The sequence below is a fragment of the Elaeis guineensis genome, chromosome 2 (assembly GCF_000442705.2).
Source record: "Elaeis guineensis isolate ETL-2024a chromosome 2, EG11, whole genome shotgun sequence".
NCBI lineage: Eukaryota > Viridiplantae > Streptophyta > Magnoliopsida > Arecales > Arecaceae > Elaeis > Elaeis guineensis.
Window position 1 is genome coordinate 97,349,388 of NC_025994.2, and position 8,677 is coordinate 97,358,064.

Sequence of the window (8,677 nt, forward strand, 5' to 3'; positions counted from 1 at the left end):
CCGAACTGACCGCCTCAGAAGATGTGGCCAAGTAGAGATACAAGGTCTCCCCGACCTGCAGATTTACGAGCAGCGGCGGGGAAGCCAAGTACTTCTTCAGGTCTTCGAAGGCCCGTTGGCACTCATCCGACCAACAAAAACCATTTGCCTGGTGCAAAGTTTTGAAAAATGGGAGGCACCTTTCAGCAGATCGAGAAATGAATCGGCTAAGAGCGATGATTTTTTCATTCAGCTGTTGGACCTCCTTCTTGGTGTTCGGATGACGCATGTCGAGGATCGCCTTTATTTTCTCAGGGTTGGCCTCAATCCCTCTCTGAGAAATGAGGAATCCGAGGAACTTCCCTGAGGTCACCCCAAAAGCGCACTTGGTCGGGTTGAGCTTCATTCGATGTCGTCGTAGGGTGCGGAAGGTCTCCTCGAGATCCTGAACATGATCCGGGATCTGCGCACTTTTCACCAGCATGTCGTCCACGTACACCTCCATGTTGCGCCCGATCTGGTCTTTAAAGACCTTATTGACGAGTCGCTGGTAGGTGGCACCGGCGTTCTTCAGTCTGAAGGGCATCACCTGATAACAGTAGAGGCCCTTGGGAGTCACGAAGGCGGTATGCTCCTCATCTTCAGGCGCCATCCGGATCTGGTTGTATCCGGCGAAGGCGTCCATGAAGCTGAGCAGTCGAAATTCGGACGTCGCATCCACCAGCTGGTCGATCTTTGGAAGTGGAAAGCTATCTTTTGGGCAGGCTCGGTTTAGGTCGGTATAGTCGATGCAAATCCTCCACTTCCCGCTGGCTTTTTTGACCATGACAACATTGGCGAGCCAATCGGGATACGTGGATTCTCGGATGAAGCCCGCTTCGAGTAGCTTGTCCACCTCTTCGTCGATGGCCCTCTGCCTCTCTGGAGCGAAGGACCTTTTCTTCTGCCTCACCGGCCTCATCGTCGGGTCGATGTTGAGTCGGTGGGTTATTGTTTCTGGGGGGATGCCCGACATATCTGCTGCCGACCAAGCAAATATGTCGGCATTGGCCGTCAGCAGCTCCGTCAATCGTCGTCGTTCGGGATCGGGCAATTGAGACCCGACCCAAACCTTCCGATCAGGATTTTTCGCTATCGGGATCGACACGAGCTGCTCGATCGGCGAATCCCGTTCTTCCTCCTCCCGCTGGTCCATCTTGTCGATTGTCAGAGAGCCCCTCAACTCGTCGTTTTGAGCAGAGATCTGGAAGCATCGTCGGGCGAGCTGTTGATCCCCGCGCATCTCCCCGACCCCATTTTTGGTCGGGAACCGAACGAGGAGATGGTACGTCGAGACGATCTCCTTGAGGGCGTTCAGTCCGGGTCGTCCAAGTATGGCGTTGTAGGCCGAAGGTACTTGGACGACCGCAAAAGTTAAGTGGACCGTGCTTTGCCGTGGTTCGGTGCCGGCCGTCACAGGCAGGATAATTTCTCCTTCCATCGTGACAGCATCCCCGACAATACTGATCAAGGGCATGGAGATCCTCTTAAGTCGGTCGGTTGACAGTTGCATCCGAGAGAAGGTCGAGTAAAACAAAATATTTGTAGAACTTCCATTATCAACAAAAATTCTTTTTACATCATAGTTTGTTATTGTTGCCGAAACAACAACAGCATCGTCGTGGGGAGTTTGGATGCCCCGGACGTCTTCCTCCGTAAAAGTGATTACGTCGTCCGGGCGCGGCTTTTTCGTTGGCTCCCCTCCCGCAGACGTCCCCGGGCCCAGCCGGTTGGAGATTATATTGATGACTCCGGCCGTCGGCTGATTAGTCGCCGCTTCTTCAGTCGGTCGGGGTCGTCGATCGGCAACTGTTTGGGTCGGCGGGTTCTTCCGAAATTTACCGAGATACTCCCGACGGATGAGGGCTTCAATCTCATCCTTAAGCTGGATGCATTGCTCGGTGTTGTGGCCGTGGCCTCGGTGAAATCGGCAGTACTTCCGACGGTCGAGGCCTTTTGCCTTCAGAGGCGGAGGCCGTCGCAGGTATTCTCTCCCTCGATCTCCATTAGAATCTGTGCACGAGGAGCGGAGAGAGGAGTGTAGGAGTCATACCTAGGGCGTGCCGGCCTTGGAGTCTGTTGCCGGGGTGACTTTTGGATTCGTCGGGGTGGCGAGACCCGACTATCGGTCGGGGGCCTGCTGGGTTCGGCGGGTTCCCGACCCTTCCTCCGCTTCTCCTTCAGGCCTCTGGGCTCGGCCAAGCATCGGTCGGAAGCCCCTTCATCCGTGCACATGTACTTGTATGCGCGCTCCAGCAGCTCGGCGTATGTCCGGGGGAGGGTCTTGTCCAGAGAGTAGGTAAATCGGGATGCCCTCAGCCCCCGTTTCATGGCTGAGATAGCCATATCTTCGTTGAGGTCCCGGACCTCAAGCGTGGCCGTGTTGAATCGCGCCACGAAGTGTCGGAGCGTCTCATTCTCCCCCTGTTTGAGAGAGAAAAGGCTGTCCGACGTTCGCGGCGGCTTCCGGCTGGTGCTGAAGTGGGCCACGAATGAGTGCTCGAGCTGTCCAAAGGAGTGGATACTTCTCGATCAGAGACCGGAGTACCAGGCCCTGGCAGCCTTGCAGAGTGTGGTGGGGAAGCCGATGCAAAAAAGAGCGTCGGTTGCCCTTTGGATCGTCATGAGAGCTTTGTAGCTCTCAAGGTGGTCGATCGGATCGGTGGAGCCGTCGTATGGCTCCACGTGTGGCATCTTGAACCGACTGGGAATCGGTTCGTCGAGAACTAATCGGGAGAGAGGTTGGGCGGTCTGAAAGTCGACGTCATTCGAAGACTTCTGGCCGTCCACCTGCAACTGCGCGAGCCGACGGTCGATTTCCTCGAACCGACGCTCGTAGTCGTCCGCCCGTCGGTGCTGGGAGACCCCAGGAGTGGAGTCTCCGGAAGATTTCGAGAGGGAGGCGGACGGCGTTCACGGCCGCTTCTCCTTCCTCGCCCGTTCCAGCAGGGAAGGAGAGGGCTGCTGGGACCGTCGGCCATCGCGCCATGGCCGTCCCTCCTCCTCTCCGTGGGAGCGCTGTTGCGGGTGCTCGCGCGGAGGCGACGGAGATCGGCGCGGTCGTCGGCGGCTGCTCCTGGAGGGCATCGGACGGGCCGCCGGTTGTTGCTGGAGGCTCTTGACCGCATCCGTCAGTACGGTCATCTGTCGTACGATGGCCGCGATCTGCACCTCCGTAGTCACTGCGGGGCGTGGAGAGCTGGGCTCCGCCGCTAAGGGTGGCGGGGAGGCCTCTTCCCGATGGGAAGAGCGCCTCGCCGACCCGGTGATCCTCGATCGTTGGGCTCTTGTCTTCGTCATCGTTTCCCCTTCCTGGCACGCCAATCTGTTGCGGCCAATCGCCTCATCGTCTGATCGTCGGGGAACGAGCGCCTGCAAAAAAGGGAAGTCCACACTGACCGGAGGCGGCTCCGACGGGGACCCTCCGACGGTCAAGTCAGAGAGGTGACTAGGCAACAGTGAAATGAAGATAGAGAGCTCAATCGAGAGAGAGAGAGAGGAGCGAGCCTGTGGATTCAAAGTCGAGAAGTGGAGAGATCCCCTGCACTGTTGCCTTCCTCGATTTATATAGTGGAGCACGGTATGGCGCCGTCATTAATGGCGCGGACAATTGAGGAATTGTCAACTCACTGTAGACTGTCAGAGTCACCGTGAAAATGTCATATCGCCGTGGGGCTGTCAAATCACTAGGGTTGACAATGCCCTCGGCGGGACAATGCCCCTAGGGGGTCGTGCCGCATGTTGCTGTCAGAACTAACAAGCTCTGGCGGCTGTACGGCGATCGGAGGAGTCGACCGACCCTAGGTCGGTGGCCAGCTGAGTGGCGTCGGGCCCCTCTATTGGTCGGCGAGTCTTACGTGAGTCGGCCATCAGACTTCTAGGTTCAGTCGGTCAGAAAAAGTATGCCCGACCGACACATCCTCAGTCGGCTGTGGGCCGTTAATCGGCCGGTGATGGCACCCGTCGGTCGGTCGCTTCGGCCGTCAGTCGGTCGGTCGGTCCCTCCGGCCGTCGGTCAGTCGGTCGGTCGGTCCGGCCGTCAGTCGGTCGGTCGGTCCCTCCGGCCATCGATCGATCGGTCAGTGGGTATTCCCCAACAAGACTCTCACACCAATTTAGTGTGAGTATATTTTATAAATTAGAAAGTAAAATATCTTACAAAGCTCGTGGTCACACCTTGAAAATACTGTTTTCTCAAAATGTCTTGAATGCAAGAGTAAAAAATCACACGGTAACTGATATATATGAGTACTTATTGTAGGAGTTCACCCCTGCAAATTTTCTGTAAAATCTACAATAAGAACCCAAGAGCTAATGGTTAAAACTTTAGAGACTTCTTGCACGTAGCTCCATATTTTAGAAAGGACATATGATGTAACGGAAAGCAAGTAGACAAACCCCTTTATGATGATTAAATCGGTTGGCCATATGTATCATGTATGCTACAAATTTACACAAGAAAGGACATATGATGCAACAGCAAGCAAGGATGGCTGCTAATTTCTCAGCCACATGTTACATATTTACCTATCTTTAGCTTCTTTAATTTATGCGATTGAATGGTAACGGATGGCACATCCCATTCATTCAAACGCATGAAGTACACATCCGAAATGGGTGCCAAATTGAATGTTTGTGCGCCGTATGAAGATTGTAAAAAAGGGGTTTTCCAATCCAGGTCTTCTCTTCCAATGAAAAACAAACATGCATGAAAAACTTCAGTCTCTAATCACCCTACTAGATAGGATGGCCAGGAAAAATTATATAGGGGCATGCCACGGAAGAAGATATTGTAGATAAATTTAGATCTCATCCTAATTTTTCAATTCAACAAGTAAAAAAAAAAAAATTAAATATATATATTTACGGAAGATCGGAGTTGTTGCACGCAGCAGCAGGGAGATGGTTGTAAGGTGTATACGTGGTTTAGCTGCGGACGTGGAGACACTCCCTTCACAAAATTACTTTTCAAACGACTCCAGCAGATTACTCTCCTCGAATCGTACCCGACCTAAAAGATTTGTATTTCCATATTGCATGGTGGACCTAATCGAGGCACTCAAGTGAGAGTGCATCGAAAATTCCTCACAAGAAACACTCGTCGAATTTTAAAGAGATGCTGCACAAGAGGCCAAATCATGGACGTCTTACAAGAAACACTCGTCGAATTTCTCACATGTTAGAAAAATTCGGTCCACATTGAGCCCACAGCGAGGTTCAAAACGACGAACGAAGTTCAACGAGTTCAAGAACAGCTCAAATAGAATTCAAACGGAGAAGATACGCGCAAAAGAAAATCGAAGCGGACTACACGATGCACGAGGCAATGGCGGCTGGCAGCGGGCCGACGGAGGCCAACAGTAGCGCCATCGGGCCCGACGGAGATGCACGCATGTGCAGGTGCATGCAGCCCAACATGCAGGCGGGCCCAACGCGGGCGCATGGGCCGGCCCAGCATCCGAGCGACCCAGCATCCCTACGCGGTCCACCATGGACTGCGGGGCACTAGGCAGTCCATGGGACCAGCGTGGACCGAACATGCGGTCCATGCACAGTTTAAGCTATTTTTTGTACGATCCGACGGTTCAGATCGCAGCCTATCGCGATCAGACAGTTGAGAATGATTTCGAATTTGATCAGGTGATCAGTGGCTCTGATATGCGCGATCGAACGACCACGGATGATTCTAGGCTTGATTGGGACTCTGTTTCCTAATGTAACAGTATTTTGGAATTTTTAGAGTCTATAAAACTCTGATTGATGAGCCATCAATTGTATTGGGAAGCTGGTGATGTCCTGGAGGTGCAGAAAGGCTTCAATGCCCTATGAAGATAAGCTTGAGGCCGATCCACATATTTGTATTATGTTTCTTGTTTTGTTTCTTTTTTCTTCCTACTGCACCTTGTGGTACCGGATCCTGGTGCAACAATTGGTATCAGAGCAAGATGGTGCCAGAGCGTAGGTTGCAGCAGTGGTAAACAAGATAGAAGATAGAGAAGACAATCATAATCAAAGTGAAGATCAACAGGTTTGATGGAAAGAGCAATATCTCCTGGTGGCAGACAAGGGTGAAAGATATGCTCATCCAGCAAGAGTTGATCGATGCTCTCTTGTGCGAGAAGAAGCCGACTACCATAGAGGTGCAGGATTGGAGGCGGCTCCAAATGCAGACAGTAAGTACGATTTGCTTGTACCTAGCAAATGAGGTGGTGATCAATGTACTTGGCTAGACTTCTTCAATGATACTGTGGTCGAAGCTCGAGGAGTTATACATAGTAAAGTCTCTCACCAATACTCTTTTCCTCTAGAGGCAGTTCTACCAGCTACGGATGACTGAGGGACAGAGCGTGCAGGAGCATCTCAGCCACTTCCAAAAGATCCTCACCGACCTCCTCAGTGTGGGCAAAAAAGTTGAGGAAAAGATCAGGGCACTGGTCTTACTAGCGTCGCTTCTACTTTCATATGACTCTTTGGTGACTGCTCTTCTAGTGGGGAAGAGCATCATCAAGATAGATGAGGTCATCGTGGCGATTTTTCAAAATGAGGTTCTCAGAAGGAAAAACCTAGCTTCGAGCTTAGGCGGCAGCTCAGCTTTGATAGTTTTTGAAGAAGTAGGAGGCGGCAGACAGAGCGATAGGAGATCGCGGTGAGGGCGGTCCAAGTTCAGGATGAGAGACCTGAGCAAGACCAAATGTTATTGGTGTGATGAGTTGGGGCATCTAGCTAGAGATTATCCTCAACTCAGAGATCAGACGAGGGCTACTGTAGCGACGGTCAGTAGTGACTCAGAGCGTGATGCCCTAGAGATATCTGATGAGGTATTTACTTCTTCCCAGCTGTGGATTTTAGATTCTGCATGCACCTATCATGTATGTTACAGAGAAGAGCAGTTTGACTCCCTAGAAAGCAGTGAGGGTACTATTTATCTGTCAGATGGATCGAGCTGTGCGATTAGAGACATCAGGACGGTCAGCTGGAGGACATATGATGATGTAGTTAGGAGATTGGGGGATGTCCGATACATATCTGATTTCAGATAGAATCTTATCTCACTAAGCAGACTGGATTCGAGAGGCTACAAAATGGTAGCTGATGGAGGAATCCTGACGGTGTTGCACGGCGATAGGATTGTTTTGGAGGAGAAGAAGAGAATGAGAGAATATTACTACCTGGCGGAAAGCCGAGTGCAAGGTGGAGCTTCAGGAGCCAAGAAGAATCCAATGCGAGGTGGAGCTCCAGGTGGAGGTGGATCGGGTACGAGATGGGAGATTCGGAAGGATGAGAGGTGATATCGCAGGATGAGATTTCTATTGCCGCATGAGACTTCTCTGAGTAGACTTTGGTCAGAGTGGACATAGCCCATCACGGAGGTGGGATCGAGCGGCCTGGCTCAACTCCCATATTTGTCCATCCATGAGACAGTAAGCATGCCCTAGGGCATGGGGATGAGACTGATCACAGGCTCTCAGAGATAGATGGAGGCCGAATATCGAGTCGAGATGAAGATTATTAGAAAATACTTCTCAAGATTTTATCCACATTGAACTCACAGCAAGGTCCAAGATGACGAATGGAGTCCAACGAGTCCAAGAGTGCACAAATGGAGAAGATATGCACAAAAGAAGATTGGAGCGGACAGCATGGTGCACGAGGCGGCAGCGGCTAGTGGCAAGCTGGTGGTGGCACCGCCGAGCCCGATGGAGAAGCACGTGTGTAGGGGCGCGGGCCGGCCCAGCACGCACGGGCGACCCAACATCCCTGCACGGTCCATCGTGGACCGCGGGCCGCTGGGTGGTCCATGGGACCGGCGTGGACCAAACACGCAGTTCACGCATGGTTTAAGCTATTTTTTGCACGATCCGACGGCCCAGATCGCATCCTGTTACGATCGGACGACTGAAGATGATTTCGAATTTGATCAGCTGATCAGTGGCCCTGATATGTGCGATCGGATGGCTCTGGTTGGAGCCGGTCACGATCGGACTGCCACAGATGATTCTAGACTTGATTGAGACTCTGTTTCTTAGTGTAATAGTATTTTGGAGTTTTTGGAGTCTATAAAATTCTGATTGACGAGCTGTCAGTTACGTTGGAAAGCTGGTGACATTCTGTAGATGTAGAAAGACTTCAACAGAAGTTTCAAAGAGTTTTTATAAAGATTTTGAGACTTTTTTTTGAAAGATTCTTGTACAAGGGGTGAGTGGTGAGTTTCTCTTGTATTGATTTTATTTTATTCTCTCATAGTAAAGCTTGCATATTCTATGAAAGTATGCTTGACATCGATCTGCATATTTATTTATTTTTTTTATTGTACCTTGTGATATTGGATTATGACGTAACATCACATGGTCGATTCTTTGCAATACTTCCGAGCTTGGTGACTTCGGCAAGATTTGAAAGAAAATCGGCAAGCTTCAATTGAAGATTATCTGACTTTGATCTATGCTATGTATTTTTTTTTGTTTTCTGATTGTTTCTGGAATTATAAAACAGAACACTTTCCGCCAGTTCTTGTTTATATATATATATATATATATGATTCCGACCTTCCACCAATCTCTCTTTTTTGTTGTACAACTCTCTTTTCTCGTAATAAATGCTGGGTGGCTGGTTCCAGCCTCCCATTACATCAAAAAAAAAAAAAACCAACACATGACCT